Source organism: Bos javanicus, chromosome 10, assembly GCF_032452875.1.
Source record: "Bos javanicus breed banteng chromosome 10, ARS-OSU_banteng_1.0, whole genome shotgun sequence".
NCBI classification, from domain to species: Eukaryota; Metazoa; Chordata; class Mammalia; order Artiodactyla; family Bovidae; genus Bos; species Bos javanicus.
In genome coordinates, this window is record NC_083877.1 from 3,109,869 (window position 1) to 3,128,169 (window position 18,301).

Here is an 18,301-nt window from a genome sequence, read left to right on the forward strand (position 1 = left end):
GTAATTTGGGGAAGGATAAAAAACAAGGAAATACATTTTCATTTAAGTGATTAAGAGGTTTAAATCTCAGGTATACACTATACTGGAACAAGAGAATCCCAGTCTTGAGATGTTTGTTTAATGAATCTGAGATCAAATTCTACTTCATTAAAAAATTATTAAACATAGAGACTCCTCTCAATGTAAGTCCAGGTAAATTGAAGAACTTATTAATTACTTTTGAATCTCTTAGGTGAAACAAACATAATCTATTTATATAAACTTTATTAGCATATGGAGTACAACCCCACTCCAGTACTCTTGCCTGGAAAATCTCATGGATGGAGGAGCCTGGTAGGCTATAGTCCATGGGGTCGCTAAGAGTCGGACAGGACTGAGCAACTTCACTTTCACTTCTCACTTTCATGCATTGGAGAAGGAAATGGCAACCCACTCCAGTGTTCTTGCCTGGAGAATCCCAGGGACGGGGGAGCCTGGTGGGCTGCCGTCTCTGGGGTCGCACAGAGTCGGACAGGATTGATGCGACTTAGCAGCAGCAGCAGCAGCAGCAAGACTAAATTTAGTGACTGTATTTCAAATTTTTAAAATGTCAACCAAATTCATTTAAAAAGCAACCTAAAATGTATAGCCTTTAACTGTCTATCTGAGTCTTCAAAATAATATCATGGTGGTGTATTATTCTGCTTTTTAGGTGGAATAGCTTCTTTTTACAAAACATAGATCAAATAGCAGTATAATGTCTGAAATTTAAATTTTGGTAATTTACTTTGTCACTCCATTTCTGATATGTAAAATAGCTTTCTTCTCAGCTACTTACTTGACAAATGTATTTTCATGAGTTTCCTACTGTCTCTTCTTCATTATTTAATTTGGGACTCAGAAATTTTAAAACATTGTCAATTATATACAAGAATAAAAGTAACTTTGGGGCTTATATAATTTAAGCTTTATATTGTGGCTTTCTTTTTTCACATATAAAATCTGTCATTTTAATTTTCTCTTAACACATATCATGACTTTTTACTTTTGAAAGTAAAAGACAACAGCAGCAATAAGTCATTATAGCTTAATCATAATAAATATTTCATGATATACTGCCTAAGGCCCCTAATATTAAAAAAAATTAGAATAAATTCCTGAAGATAGCAATTAAAGTAGCTCAAGGAGAAGTTAATTTGATTTCCTTAATTATTTCAATTATTACAATGATATTTAACTAGTTTCACTAAATAATAGAAAAGGTAAATCTCTAAAAATACATGATTGCCTAGAAGTTAAAAAATAAAAAAAGATTCACTGATCCCTTTTCAGTACTTTAGATAAAGCTATTTTATTTTATATCACTCAGTGTTTGTTTTCACAATGATTCATTCAATAATGATTTCTTCTTAGAATTTTTATTCCTGGGAAATATGAACTATTAGTTTGTTTTCTTCTCCCGTCTACTAAGATTTCTCCCATCACTTTTTGCATTTCCTTTTAAGCTTTTATTGGTTAGGAACTTTCTGCTGAACTTAAGTTGTATTCAAACTTAGCAATTATACTCTCACTGGTATAGTTGCCACCTCATTTTTCATGTGTTTCACATGCAAATCCATGAAACTCTTTCAAATGTTATAAATTTATAAAAGGCTTTCCCTTAAAAAATCTATTCTATTTGTGATTCTTTGACATAGTAGTTGAAGAAATGGAAGCAACAGTTAAATCTCTCTGTGTGCACATACACACACAACACACACACAGATTTTTTTTTTTAAACAAAGCAAAGATAACCTAAGTTTACTTAATGGACTGATGTTGAAACTGAAACTTCAATATTTTGGCCACCTGATGCCAAGAGCTGACTCATTTGAAAAGACCCTGATGCTGGGAAAGATTGAGGGCAGGAGGAGAAGGAGACGACAGAAGATGAGATGGTTGGATGGCATCACCAACTCAATGGACATGGGTTTGGGTGGGCTCTGGGAGTTTGTGATGGACAGGGAAGCCTGGCGTGCTGCAGTTCATGGGGTCACAAAGAGCTGGACATGACTGAGGGACTGAACTGAACAGGAAAAAAAAATTATTATTGTGGTGCCACTCAGAAAAATTAAAGCAACTGGATCTTTGAAAACATTTGGAAGTCTGGGGAAGTTAAGACAGAGAAATAAATCCCTATTTTAAAGCCAGAGACAAAGGCAAAGCATAGAGTTTGACAGAGGATTGAGTCCAGAGAATGAACTTGAACCTGCACAGAGTACATCCTCACAGATGGAGAACACCTCATAGATTTTTTTCTTTTTGTTTGCATTGAATGCCAGGTATTTTAGATAGATACACCAAATTGCTGTAACAGACTTAAAAAAGTGAAAAATGTCTCAAACACAATAGAAGTTAAAACAGTTGTGATGTGAGAGTTGGACCATAAAGAAGGCTGAGTGCCAGAATATTGATGCTTTCGAATTGTGATACTGGAGAAGACTCTTGAGAGTCCCTCGGACAGCAAGGCTATCAAGCCAGTCAATCCTAAAGGAAATCAACCTTGAATATTCCATTGGAAGGACTGATGCTGAAGCTGAAACTCCAGTACTTTGACCACCTGATGCAAAGACTGACTCATTGGAAAAAAGCCTGATGCTGGGAAAGATTGAAGGCGGGAGGAGAAGGGGACGACAGAGGATGAGATGGTTGGATGGCATCATGGACTCAATGCACATGATTTTGAGGACCGGGAAGCCTGGCATGCTGCAGTCCTTGGAGTCGCAAAATAGTCAGACAGGACCAAGTAACTGAAAAACAACAGCAAGAGATTGCATTTGTTTTGAGATGAATTGGAAATTAATTTTGTCCTTTAAATGTATTTACAAGCAGAATTGTGAAAGGTAAATTTAAATACTCCATGGAGTCTCAGAGAGTTGGACATGACTGAGGGAGTGAACTGAACTGAAATTTAAACACTAAAGTAGGATTCATTTTCCAGAATTATTGACAAAAGTAGACCCAAGGAGTAGTGGTGTCTTTATTTTAAAGTTGCCTGGGGAAACTGGTTTATTCTTTGATTTTCAGTCTCATTACATGCGTGATAGTGGATGACATTATGACCAATTCTGCTAAAGTAGTGACACCCAGAGTCACATCTATTAGTTATCTGCTTCTAGTATTTTTCTAATCCAAGTGTAAACTAAGTTTGCCAGTTATGGTTTAAAACTGTGACAGTCAAATAAAGAGAAATTTTAGGTTGATTTGGTTGGTTAAATTTTGTGTAAATAGGAAAAGTGAATCCTCCAGTTTCCTGGTCATCACTGGATGACTTAATCACTTATCCTCTTTTCTAATTTTTACCTTCCCACAAAATTCCTTGGGTTTTTTGTTTGTTTGTTTAAACCTTTTACTTGTCATTAGACTGTTACTGGTACACAGATCTGTAAGATAATTGGATCTGAGATTACTAGCATCTGAATTGGCAAAAATATTTTCAAATGAATGGAATTCAATAAAAAACATAATTCTGGTCCACTAATTTCATTCTTTTTTTTCTTTTAAAGCATATACTGATAGCCTGAATTTAAGTAATGTTGCAAAAATTGTGAGAGTCCCAGTAACTTTATATTCCACTGAGAATCTGTGATTTGGCCACGCATCTTATTGTTTTGAATTAGAGTAGAACATGGCACATTGGAATAAATTTTTAAGGTAAGAAGCTTCATGGAATAGAGAATTGATGGTATTGTCTGAATTGAAAGTAGAATCAGAACACATGCCATCAATCCTATTTAGTCTGCCAGGTATTACATTAAATTTAATACTAAATTAGTGTTATAAAAATTAAAGGTCCATCCTAAATCATTCAGTATTTCCTTCTCTTCCTTTATACATTATTAAAAATTTCATTAAAAAAAAAAAAACTAGACAGTCACTGGTAGACATCAATAATCTTTGTAGATTTGCATATTGCCTTCCAATCTGTCCCCATGTATTCCAGCCTTGTAATTTCCTGTTTATAGCAGGTCTTGTTACATATTCATGAGGATGCATTGCTATAGTCTCAATAAGGAATATATCACAATAAATCAGTCTTAACTAAAAGTTTTTCTTCACAGTTTCTTTGTTATCTGTAGATGATCTTGTTTGTTGGAATGTTTAAGAAAGAATTCCCTTTGGATTATATTCTCTAGCTTGAAAAGTTCTAGTCTTTAATCCTGTGATGCCACATAGTTTTATCTTAAAGGCCAGTTCTAATAAATTGATAATGAAGACTCAGAACGTGTTGAGTAGGAATCTGAGTTTTCATAAGGTCTCAGCAGGTGATTGATTGGCAGTGATGTTCATGGAGGCAGTAGGGTGCTTTTGAAGGAAAGAATATTTATTACTGATTTTCAGGAATATTATATTCTATTTAGTATTTTTACCAAATACAAAAATAATTTAGTTTCTTGCCTTTTGAAACAGATTTTTACTGTTTAAATTAGTCCTTTTTTAAGGGGATAGGCAATTTTCAATTCTCTGTTTCTGGGTTAGAGTACCTCTTCATGTACCTCAACATACATATACCAGATGTCATGTCTGAGGACGAGTTTCTGCCTTAGCTCATGAAAAATAAGTTTCATAGATTTTTAAAAATTGGGTCACAGTCTTCTCTTATCATTATTTGCATGTTTTTTCCTCAGCTCATATTCTATGTGATGGTGAAAAGGTTTGGAGTCAGCCTAGTTTGAATACTTTTGGGGAAACCACTTCCTTTTTTCTGAATTAATCAATGCAGAATTTATTTCTTCATTCTGATAGCTTAATGAATACAAGAATTCCCTTTTTTCTTATAGTTCAGAAATTTATCAATAGGTATATTTTAATCGGTCATACTTAGAACACGAAGACACTTCAATTTGCTCAGAAAATGTTGACTGTGCTTTTCTCTGATTGCTGGTGTTCTGATTCTTCTGTTCTTTCCCTTAAGAGAACTACTTGTTTGCTGACTTTGTTCTGTTTTCCATCCTCTACATCAGTCATCTCCTTTTGCATTTAATTTTGTCCCATTCTTCTGAAATGGCCCTTGAGTTTTTAATACACTTACCTGATACACATCTTTTTAGAACTGACCCTTCCTGCTACAACACAAATTTTAAATTGTGTATAGCATTATTTTTTAGCAATTCTTCCTTATCTCATTCATTTGATGTTTTGCCTCAATATTTATAACAACCTCCTTTTATTTAATAGCAGTCATGTCTCTTAAACTTTGTTGACTATGTCAAACATCTCCTGGAAGTTTTTTTCTGATTTCTACTCAGAAGAAAACTGAGTGTCAGCAGTGTCATTTTTCAGAAGTGTCATTTATCTTATTTGACAATATTTTTCATAGGCCATGTGAAATTTGGAAAAAAATAACGTTTTTCTTGCTCTCTCCTCAATATAACATTAGAACTTTCAGTAAACAGAAATAGAAGATTGACTTGGTTTTTCATTTCATCCACAGGTGTGATGTAGAGTTTCTCTTCTCAGATAAACAAATTGGGCTGCTGTTGTTTAGTTGCTAAGTCATGTCTGACTCTTTGTAATTCCATGAACTGTAGCACTCCAGGCTTCCGTCTTTCACTATCTCCTGGAGGTTGGTCAAACTCATGCCCATTGAGTTGATGATGCTATTCAACTATCTCATCCTGGGTTGGCCCCTTTTCCTCCTGCCCTCAATCTTTCCCAACATCAGGGTCTTTTCCAATGAGTCAGTCTTTGCATCATGTAGCCAAAGTATTGGAGCTTCAGCTTTAGCATCAGTCCTTCCAATGAATATTCAGGATTGATTTCCTTTTGGATTGACTGGTTTGATCTCCTAGCTGTCCAAAGGACACTGAAGAGTCTTCACCAGCACTACAATTGAAAAGGATCATTTCTTTGGTGCTCAGCCTTCTTTATAGTCCACCTCTTACATCCGTATGTGACTACTGGAAAAGCCATAGCTTTGACTATATGTTCCTTTGTAGGCAAAGTGATGTCTCTGCTTTTTAATGTGCTGTCTAGGTTTGTCATAACTTTTCTTCCAAGGAGCAAGTGTCTTTTAATTTCATGGCTGCAGTTAATGTCTGTGGGGATTTTGGAGCCTAAGAAAATAAAATCGGTCACTATTTTCACCTTTTCCCTTCTATTTGCCATGGAGTGATAGGAGCAGGTTCTGTGATCATAGTTTTTTGAATGTAGAGTTTTAAGCCAGCTTTTTCACTCTCCTCTTTCACCCTCGTGAAGAGGCTCTTTAGTTCCTCTTTGCTTTCTGCCATTTAGGGTGGTACTATCTGCATGTCTGAATTTATTGTTCTCCCAGCAATCTTGATTCCTGCTTGTGATTCATCCAGCCCAGCATTTTGCATGATCTACTCTGAGGCAGACAAAGTAGTGTCCACTTAAATTCCAAGTTTCTGTCAGATTTTGATAAAGTATACTCTATTTTGCTCAGGTGCCTCTTTTTTCTTCCCCCCAAGGCCTTGTTATCTCTATGATGTTGAACTACTGTAGCGTATCAAATAATACAATTCCTAGAAGAATTAGAGTGTTTCTTTATTCATAGATTCTTCACCCAATAAAATATCATTTGGAGAAATACTGATCCAAAAGCACACCATGCTACTTACATTACAGTTGTCAGGGATGTGCAGTCTCAGTTGTGTGTGTGTGTGTAAGAGGGAAGTGAGGAAGAGTAGCCAAGGAAACATTCTACTTACCTGGAAAGGTGGGAGCTAGCAACTGGAGCAGGATGGCTACCACCCTAGTGAGCAATGGGCCTTTCTGGAACTAATGAGCAAAAATGCATCAGCCTCTTCAACTTTTTTTTTTTTAATAATAATCTTTATATCATGAAGCAAGCTCAGAACATGTCATGAGCTAAAGGCTTGAAAGGATTTTCTAAGTCTAGATTTTCACTCAATAAATGAAGCATATTTATGTCTCTCATGGGGGGCAATGAAAAAACTGCTTCAAGTTACATAATCAACTTCTATATAAATATGAATATTTCTGAACACCTTATATTCTCCTCTCCCATATGAGAGCAAAGGAGGATCCCAGGACATCATTTCAAAGTGACCATTCTTCACCTTTTCCTCCCCCAAGGAAATTGGGCTCTGTCTTCCATCAACACATGATTAACCTAACTACCATTCCAAACAAAATAGCACAGTTACTTCCTGAGCATGTTTATAAAATATGCAAATCCAACTTGTCCTTTGCTTCATTATTGCATCCATTATTTAGTTTCATTATAAAACATTTGAGGTTAAGAAAGGATAATTAACGCAATTAAGTTCCCATGGTTTAAAAATTACCTAATTTTAGTAAATGTTTTAATGGAATTCTAGCACAAAAATGAAGATGAAATTCATTACCTTCATTATAACAGCACCAAATAGAACAAAATAATCACTCTGAAACTCAAAATATGCTATAAATGAATATTTATTATTTAATAGAAAGCCACTAAACTATACCTATAGATTACCAATATATGAATATTTTTCTTTTTCTATGTTGCTGGATGAATAGTTTAAGGAAAGCGGAAGAAATGAGACTTAGCTATTTATTTTTAAAGGACTTATATCTGTTTTATCATATTATAGCATACTTAAAACATCACTGAATATGCATCTCAACAACTTTCCTTTTGGTCTACTTTGAGATTAAAATATTTAATCAACTTTTTTTTGAAACATGTTAAATATTAGACCCTGTATTAATGATTTTTTAATTTCCTAATGCTCATGTCAGAGAGGAAGAAATTTTCCTGTATGTTTTTCTGGCTGGTCTAAAAATTAAATTGACATGAGATAGATTAACAAGAGAAAAATCAAACAAAATTTTAATAGCATATATACATGGGAGAGACTCAGGGAAACTAAGTAAGTTGCCAAAACGGCCGAAGACCTTACCTTAAATATCATCTTTGGCTAAAGACAAAAGAAGATGTTGCAGATAGTGGTTTGGGACTTCAGAGGGGAAGAAGGCAATTCAAATAAAAATAGAAAAGTAAATAAATGTTTACTGGGCCACACAGAGACAACAGGACACAAAGTAGACTCTGATCTCTAGTCCCTGTGGAGTTTCCTCTACAATTTTAGTGCATACTCTAGGCAGATACCTCTTGTGATAGCTCTCTTCCAGAAACAGGCCTGGAATCTAAATTTTTTTAGCAGCTAAAGGAGAGGTAAAATGAAAAACTTTCTAAGTCTTCTGTTTCTTAAAAATTATCAGCTTGAATTAATCCTCATGCCAAAGAGACACAATTTGGGGTGGAAAATTTTGCTCCCTTGCACTCACAAGAACCAGTGGTGAAACGGGTATAAAAAGTAGTTGATCAGCATGCTCTAGGTAACCTGCCTGGTCAGAGAGTAAAACTAGGCAGAGTGGAAGTACAGGATGCTAGTGTTTGGGATATGAAAAGAGAAGTAATCAACTAAACAGAAAATTAGCAAGGAAACACAAACTTTAAATGATACATTGGACCAGTTAGACCTAATTGATATCTATAGGACATGTCACCCTAAAACAATTTCACCTTTTTCTCAAGTGCACACGGAATCTTCTCTAGGATAAATCACATCCTGGGCCATAAATCTATCCTTGGTAAATTTAAAAAAAATGAAATCATCTCAAGCATCTTTTCTGATCACAATGCGGTAAGATTAGATGTCAACTACAGGAAAAAAGCTACTAAAAATACAAACATATGGAGGCTAAAGAACACACTTCTGAATAACCAACAAGTCACAGAAGAAATCAAAATAAGAAATAAAAATATACATAGAAATGAATGAAAATGAAAACCAACAACCCAAAGCCTATCAAATTCAGTAAAAGCAGTGCTAAGGGGAAGGTTCATAGCAATATAAGCTTACATCAAGAAACAGGAGAGAAATCAAATAAATAACCTAACTCTACACCTAAAGCAACTAGACAAAGAAGAAATGAACCACCCCAGGATTAGTAGAAGGAAATAAATCATAAAAACTAGGGCAGAAATAAGAGCAAAAGAAACAAAGGAGACCATAGCCAAAATCAACAAAGCTAAAAGATGGTTCTTTGTGAAGGTAAATAAAATAGATAAACCATTAGCCAGACTCATCAAGAAAAAAAGGGAGAAGAATCAAATCAACAAAATTAGAAATGAAAATGGAGAAATCACAACAGACAACACAAAAATACAAAGGATCATGAGACTACTATCAGAACTATATGCCAATAAAATGGACAACTGGAAGAAATGGACAAATTCTTAGAAAAGTACAACTTTCCAAAACTGAACCAGGAAGAAATAGAAAATCTTAACAGACCCATATCAAGCACGGAAAATGAAACTGTAATCAGAAATCTTCCAGCAAACAAAAGCCCAGGACCAGATGGCTTCACAGCTGAATGCTACCAAAAATCTAGAGAAAAGCTAAAACCTATCCTATTCAAACTCTTCCAGAAAATTGCAGAGGAATGTAAACTTCCAAACTCATTCTATGAGCCCACCATCACCCTAATACCAAAAGCAGACAAAGATGCCACACACACAAAAAAGAAAAATACAGGCCAATATTACTGATGGATATAGATGCAAAAATCCTTAACAAAATTCTAGCAAACAGGATCCAACAACATATTAAAAAGATCATACATCATGACCAAGTGGGCTTTATCCCAGGGAAACAAGGATTCTTCAATATTTACAAATCAATCAATGTGATACACCACATTAACAAACTGAAAGATAAAAACCATATGATTATCCCAACAGATTCAGAGAAAGCCTTTGACAAAATCCAACATCCATTTATGATTAAAAAAAAAAACCCTCCAGAAAGCAGGCATAGAAATAACCTACCTCAACATAATAAAAGCCATATATGATAAACCCTGGTATCTTCCCTGGTGGCTCAGATGGTAAAGTGTCTGCCTGCAATGTGGGAGACCCTGGTTCGATCCCTGGGTTGGGAAGATCCCCTGGGGAAGGTAATGGCAACCCACTCCAGTACTCTTGCCAGGAAAATTCCATGGACCGAGAAGCCTGGTAGGCTACAGTCCATGGGGTCGCAAAGAGTTGGACACGACTGAGCAACTTCACTTTCACTTTCATGATAAACCCACAGCAAACATTATCCTCAATGGTGAAAAATTGAAAGCATTTCCCCTAAAGTCACAAAAAAGACAAGGATGCCCACTCTCACCACTACTGTTCAATATAGTTTTGGAAGTTTTAGCTACAGAAATCAAATAATAAAAAGAAATAAAAGGAATCAAGATTGGAAAAGAAGAATTAAAACTCTCACTGTTTGTAGATGGCATGATCCTCTACATAGAAAACCCTAAAGACTCCACCAGAAAATTACTAGAGCTAATCAGTGAATATAGTAAAGTTGCAGGATATAAAATTAACACACAGAAATCCCTTGCATTCCTATACACTAACAATGAGAAAACACAAATAGAAATTAAGGAAACAATTCCATTCACCATAGCAACGAAAAGAATAAAATATTTAGGAATATATCTACCTAAAGAAACAAAAGACTTATATATAGAAAACTATAAAACACTGATGAAAGAAATAAAAGATGACACAAATAGATGGAAAATAGACCATGTTCATGGATCGGAAGAATCAATATAGTGAAAATGAGTATACTACCCAAAGCAATCTATAGATTCAATGCAATCCCTATCAAGCTACCAAAGGTATTTTTCAGAGAATTAGAACAAATAATTTCACAATTATTATGGAAATACAAAAAAAAAAAAAAACCTCGAATAGCCAAAGCAATCTTGAGAAAGAAGAATGGAACTGGAGGAATCAACCTTCGTGACTTCAGGCTCTACTACAAATCAACAGTCATCAAGACAGTATGATACTGGCACAAAGACAGAAACATAGATAAATGGAACAAAATAGAAAGCCCAGAGATAAATCCACACACCTATGGACACCTTATCTTTGAAAAGGGAGGCAAGAATATACAATGGAGAAAAGACAATCTCTTTAACAAGTGGTGCTGGGAAAACTGGTCATCCACTTGTAAAAGAATGAAACTATAACACTGTCTAACACCATACACAAAAATAAACTCAAAATGGATTACAGATCTAAACATAAGACCAGAAACTATAAAACTCCTAGAGAAGAACATAGGCAAAACACTCTCTGACATAAATCACAGCAGGATCCTATATGACCCACCTCCCAGAATACTGGAAATAAAAGCAAAAATAAACAAATGGGACCTAATTAAACTTAAAAGCTTTTGCACAATGAAGGAAACTATAAGCAAGGTGAAAGACAACCTTCAGAACAGGAGAAAATAATAGCAAATGAATCAACTGGCAAAGAATTAATCTCAAAAATACACAAGCAACTCCTGCAGGTCAATTCCAGAAAAATAAATGACCTAACCCAGCAATTCCACTGCTGGGCATACACACCAAGGAAACCAGAATTGAAAGAGACACGTGTACCCCAATGTTCATCACAGCACTGTTTACAATAGCCAGGACATGGAAGCAACCTAGATGTCCATCAGCAGATGAATGGATAAAAAAGCTGTGTTACATATACACAATGGAATATTACTCAGCTATTAAAAAGAATGCATTTGAATCAGTTCTAATGAGGTGGATGAAACTGGAGCCTATTATACAGAGTGAAGTAAGTCAGAAATAAAAACACCAATGCAGTATATTAATGCATATATATGGATTTTAGAAAGATGGTAATGATGACACTATATGTGAGACAGCAAAAGAGACACAGATGTAAAGAGCAGACTTTTGGACTCTGTGGGAGAAGATGAGAGTGGGATGATTTGAGAGAATAGTATTGAAACATGTATATTACCATATGTGAAAGAGATCGCCAGTCCAGGTTTGATGCATGAAACAGGGTGCTCAGGGCTGGTGCACTGGGATGACCCTGAGGAATGAGATGGGGAGGGAGGTGGGAGGAGGTTCCAGATGTGGAACACATATACACCCATGGCTGATTCATGTGAATATATGGCAAAAACTACCACAATATTATAAAGTAATTAGCTTCCAATTAAAAATTTAAAAAAATAAAATTAAAAGTAAATAAAAAGAGAAGTAGAATGAATTCAAAGTCTGTTTTATGTATTCTGGTGTCACTTTATCCTTCTTTGGTGAGCATTTGTATATAGGTCAACATTCATAATTTAATGGATTTCATATATGTATGTGTGTGTGTATATATATTTTTCCCCCCCTTAAGGCATGAAAGTCCATTATTACTCTTAAATTGGCTATCATTTACCATTTGTACTCTGTTAGCCAGCTAGAGGAGAAGGCGATGGCACCCCACTCCAGTACTCTTGCCTGGAAAATCCCATGGACAGAGGAGCCTGGTAGGCTGCAGTCCATGGGGTTGTGAAGAGTAGGACACGACTGAGTGACTTCCCTTTCACTTTTTACTTTCATGCATTGGAGAAGGAAATGGAAACCCACTCCAGTGTTCTTGCCTGGAGAATCCCAGGGACCGGGGAGGCTGGTGGGCTGCCATCTATGGGGTCACACAAGAGTCGGACATGACTGAAGTGACTTAGCAGCAGCAATAGCAGCAGCCAGCTAGAATAGTTCTTTTTCTGTCTTTCCAAAAGCTACTGATATTTTCAGATAATTGCTTATTTTCCCTTCAATATTTAAACCAAGAGTAGCCAAATTTGTGTTTCTAGTAGTCATGTAGGGGTGTGAGAGTTGGATCATAAAGAAGGCTGAGTGATGAAAAGTTGATTCTTTCGAACTACGGTGCTGGAGAAGACTCTTGAGAGTCCCTTGGACTGCAAGGAGATCCAACCAGTCTATCCTAAAGGAAACCAAGCCTGAATATTCATTAGAAGGACTGATGCTGAAGCTGAAGCTCTAATACTTTGACCACCTGATACAAAGCCTGTTCATTGGAAAAGACCCTCATGCTGGGAAAGATTGAGGACAAGAGGAGAAAGGGGAGAAAGAGGATGAGATGGTTAGATGCCATCACCAACTCAATGGACATGAGTTGGAATAAACTCTGAGAGATAGTGAGGGACAGGGAAGCCTGGAGTTCTGCAGTCCATGGGGTCACAAAGAGTCAGACACAACTTAGCAACTGAACAACAACAAGCCAAGGCTGTGTTGGGTGTGCTTATGGAGAGGTGAGGAAACAAGTTTTGCTTCTTTTTTTGTCATAAAATCCATTGGAGTATTTTTAACATTATTATTTTTTTCTTTTAGATTGAAGGCCCAGAGTTATATTAATCATTCTTGGTTCAAATCACATACTCAGTATTGGTCCACATATATCTATGGCAAGGGTCAGATGATTTGAAAGTATAGCATTGAAACATGTATATTACCATGTGTGAAATGAATCGCCAGTCCAGGTTTGATGCATGAGGCAAGGTGCTCAGGGCTGGTGCACTAGGATGACCCTGAGGGATGGGATGGGAAGGGAGGTGGGAGGGGGGTTCAGGATGGGGAACACATGTACACCCATGGCTGATTCATGTCAATGTATGGCAAAATCCACTACAGTATCGTAAAGTAATTAGCCTCCAATTAAAATAAATAAATTTAAAAATTAAGAATTAAAAAAAATCACAATGCTGAATATTCAAAAATAATAATAATGATAAGCAAATATGAACACAAACCTAAAGCCAAAGCTAACACCTTGGAAATAATGACTGGCATCTAACCACATGCTTCCCTCATAGTGTAGTTTGTAGACCCCAGTTCGATTCCTGGGTTGGGGAGATCTGCTGGAGAAGGGATAGGCTACCCATTCCAGTGTTCTTGGGCTTCCCTTGTGGCTCAGGTGGTAAAGAATCCACCTGCAATGCAGGAGACCTGGATTCGATCCCTGGGTTGGGAAGATCCCCTGGAGAAGAGAAAGGCTACCCACTCCAGTATTCTGGCCTGGAGAATATCATGGACTGTATAGTCCATGGGGTTGCAAAGAATCAGACATGACTGATTTTCCCTTCATCTAACCATATAACTTTGGTTCCGTTGTCTTTCTTAATCTAGGCTAAATATTATCCTTCCTTTTTATGTGTGAAATCTGTGTCTGTTACTTCCATGTATACTACACATATTCATTTACACACATTTATGCACACACTTATTGTTTAAACCTATAAAAAAGAATATCATACAATATGTAGTCTTTTGGAATTAATTTTTTAATATTAAATTGCCAAGATTCATCTATACTTTATATGCCACTACACTTTGTTCTTTTTAACTTTTGTGAAATATACCACCTCACAGTTGTGAGCTCTCCCATGGTAGATCACTATTCACAATAGGTTCTTCCAGTAGTGAACAGTGCTACTAAACTACCCTTGACTGGAAATTCTGTTGGTGCATGTGTATATGTTTCACTTCAGCATATATTCGTGAAATTGGAATGTCTGAATCACAGAAGTTTTGTGGTTCATCTCTAGGATATAATATCAGACTCATTTTCAGTGTGCTTGCAGCATTTCCCATTTACATTTTAAATTTTTATTGGTACCTTGGATATATACAAACATTGATGCATCTTTTGATAAATATTGAACCAGTGAATATTCATTCAGCAACACCAGGTGGTTAGTGGGCAGGACTTCACCCTAGAGGCAAACCAATAGACCATCACCACAAACTCTCTTCTCAAAAATTTCTTTCTGTCTCTCTTGTGTGCACACACACAAAGAAATAGCCCTGGTTTTGCTCTCTGAAGCTCCTAGAACATCTGTAAATTGAGGAAGTTGGGCTAGATTAGCACCTTTCAAACTATGTCCTGTGACAACTTTGCTTTGTATGTCTATGAATGTGTGGATGTTGGAGATATTTTGGTAGATGAAGGTGGAGTAGAGGAAAGGAAGATGAGACAAGGCTAGAAATCTAGGAGATCTACCAATGCTACAAACAAAGAAGCTTTGCTTTCATCTCTACCTTTTTTGTATTCCATGTGATAAAGTTTTCCTGTTGATAAGTCAAATCAAAAGTTAGAAACTTGCTGGAACAGGTGATCTCTTAAGTCCCTTTCTGCCCTATTGTCCTGTGATTATACACTGTATCATTTAGGGCAATTCATGCTAGCTAATACAACTGATAAAGCCCGGAATCTCAGTGGCTTCGGAGAAGGCAATGGCACCCCACTCCAGTACTCTTGCCTGGAAAATCCCAAGGACGGAGGAGCCTGGTAGGATGCAGTCCATGGGGGTCACTACGAGTCAGACATGACTGAGCGACTTCACTGTCACTTTTCACTTTCATGCATTGGAGAAGGAAATGGCAACCCACTCCAGTGTTCTTGCCTGGAGAATCCCAGGGACGGGGGAGCCTAGTGGGCTGCCGTCTCTGGGGTCGCACAGAGTCGGACACGACTGAAGCGACTTAGCAGAAGCAGCAGCTCAGTGGCTTAGCCAGCAGATTTATTTTTAACTCACACAAAGCTTGCTACGATTGACAGAGGCTGTCCTCCATCAGGTAACTCAGAGATATGGCTGTCTCAGTCTTATGATGCTGTGTTCTCACCTGTGGCCTCTTAGGTTGTAGCAGCATAAGGAAGAAGAGAACGGGGTGAGCACATCCAGCTTTAACTGACTCAGCTCAGAAGTGACAGTTGAGTTCACAGCCCCATTGGCTAACCCAGCTCACCACAAGGATGGCTGGAACATGTCTGGGAACACATGGAACATTTGGTCCACAGTTGACTCTAGCTCATGTACCAAGTACAAGAAGCATAATTCAGACGTAAGATAGCAGGTTATCAGAATCAAGGTGACATACAATTAAATAGTGGAGATTTTCTCAGAAAGATTCCTTGTGATCCTCAAGTTAATCCTTTCAAAAAATTTCCAGTGTAATCTTTTGTGTTCTGGAAAATATCCAGTGTTCCTGTTAGGATCCATAATTTTCTTGCTTTTAGGGTTGAAATGTAAAATATAAAAATTGGGTTACTGGTCTTTATTGTACTAAAATTTAATTTTAAAAAAAATCTGGGTTCTATCACATGGAGTATGTGCAGTAGTAGGTCAGACTGAGCTATCTATTTCCTTCTATGCAGACCAAAATGCAAGGCACTTCCCTCATAAAATGTGTGCCTGTTTTTTTTTGTTTGTTTGTTTTTTTGTTTTTTTGTTTTTTATGTTGCTCTGAGATGAAGGAGAACACAGAGTACAAACGGTCTTTCTGACTATCTTCATGTGACTTAATTTTATTTTTGAGCTTGTCGATATCTCCTTTAACAGCTCATTCTGCATCTCATCTCCCAGTGGTACAGCATGCTCGATATGATTCACTTTCTAAAACAATAGATTTAACTTGGACATTGCTAGTGATCAGGAGAAGTCCAGGTATTGAGTCAGAAGCAATTAAATCATTTCGGGAAGGGACCACTGCTGAGTTAGTGTGTTCTTTGGAAGTTGATTCTGGTGACTCAAAGCAACAATAAGAGCATGGTGGAAAGAAGCCCATGCCTGACGTGGGGGTGTAGCTGGCAGGAGGGTTGGGAAGATAGTTCACTCAGGGAAGCAAAGATAAAATTATAAACAGAATGATGTAGGAAACGCCTGGCATTAGGGAACATACTTAAGCTGCCTGATAAAAAGACACTGAAAACTATGAGAAGGAAGAGGGGAAAGTTAACTAGTATGAGGAAGAGAGGCCAGAGAGGAAAGGCTTATTGAAATATTTAGAGAAATATCTTTAGGAGCTTAAACAATTAGTTCTGCAATGAAAATGACCATTTTATTTCCTGACTTTGTTTTAAAATGCTTTAAAATCTAACTGGGGCAAAGCAGGTTTGGGGACAAAGAAAATGGGCTAGAACCTTGTTTTTTGTGTGTGTGTGTTTTTTTTTTCCCTATTGGTTGAAGGAACACTCAACAAAGGAGCAAATAAAGCTTCTTGTTTGGGTTCGATTATTCTACTGCTTCCAGAGGTTACTCAGATCCAAGTAGGAGAGGTGATTCTTTGCAGTGTAAGCTAATAAAGCAACTCCCCAGTGGTTTTCTGGTAGGACTTTGCTCTTCCCAACCAAGCATTTTACCACTTTTCTTGAGGAAGCTTTCTGAAATCGTCACTTAATGTCCCAGGTGTGAAAGCCTTTGAATCATCAACTGTAAACACCAAACCAGCAATGGCCATAGGAGATTTCAAAAGATAATTAGAAATCTAAACTTTTTGGAGCCTTAGACTGAGATAATTTCATAGCTGAATTCTGACTGAACATTTTTCAAATGTAATGCCTGTAATTACTTAAATAATTAAAGTGAAAAATGGAAGCTTCCTAATTCATTTTAAGAAAGCAGAAAAACTCTAAACCAAACCTTACAGAGATCTCTAAGAACTAAAGATGATTTCATTTATAAAAAATGTTGGGAATATTTATATAATATGTCAATTTATCTAATCCAGGCATATATTAAAAGAATAATAATCTGTGAGTAAGTAAAACTAACTTTTAGGTATGCAAGATAGTTCAACACAAGTAAATTAAATACAAAATGTGTTATATCAATACTTTTAAAATTAAAATTAATTATATTGTAATATACCACATTAAATATTATATATATATGTTATGTAGATATTGTGTGTTAGTTGCTCAGTCATGTCTGACTCTTTGCAACCCCACAGACTGTAGTACATCAGACTTCCCTGTCCTTCTATCTCCTGGAGTTTACTCAAACTTGTGTCCATTGAGTTTATGATGCCATCCAACCATCTCATCCTATGTTGCCCCCTTCTCCTCCTTCCTTCAATCTTTCCAGCATCTGGGTCATTTCTAAAGGGTTGGTCTTTGTATCAAGTGGCCCATGCATTACAGCTTCAACTTCAGCATCAGTCCTTCTAATGAATATTCAGGTTTGGTTTTCTTTAGGATGGACTGGTTGGATCTCCTTGCAGTGCAAGGGACTCTCAAGAGTCTTCTCCAACATCACAATTCAAAAGCATCAATTCTTCCCCACTCGGCCTTCCTAATGGTCCAACTCTCACATTCCTGCATGACTACTGGAAAAATCATAGCTTTGACCATATGGACTTTGTAGGCAAAGTGATGTTTCTGTTTTTTAATACTCTGTCTAGGTTTGTCATAGCTTTTCTTCCAAAGAGCAAATGTCTTTTAATTTCATTGCTGCAGTCACTGTCCATAGTGATTTTGGAGCCCAAGAAAATAAAATCTGTCACTGTTTCCACATTTTCCCCATCTGTTTGCCATGAAGTAATGTGACTGGATGCCATGATCTTGGTTTTTAATGTTGAGTTTGAAGCCAGCTTTTTCACTCTCTTCTTTCAACCTCATCAAGAGGCTCTTTAGTTC

General features: G+C 36.6%; 1 protein-coding gene across 4 annotated transcripts in view; it reads left to right on the forward strand.

Moving 5' to 3' along the window:
• Nucleotides 1-18,301, forward strand: part of KCNN2 (potassium calcium-activated channel subfamily N member 2) — a 508,283-nt gene that overhangs the window by 181,530 nt on the left and 308,452 nt on the right. The window contains exon 1 of one of the 4 annotated variants that reach the window (XM_061429918.1): nt 6,153-13,139. The exons of the other annotated variants lie outside the window; for them this stretch is intronic. The gene's annotated coding sequence lies outside the window, so the exon portion shown is untranslated. Of the gene's footprint in view, nt 1-6,152; nt 13,140-18,301 lie in introns of those variants that run through there. 4 annotated transcript variants of the gene reach the window in all.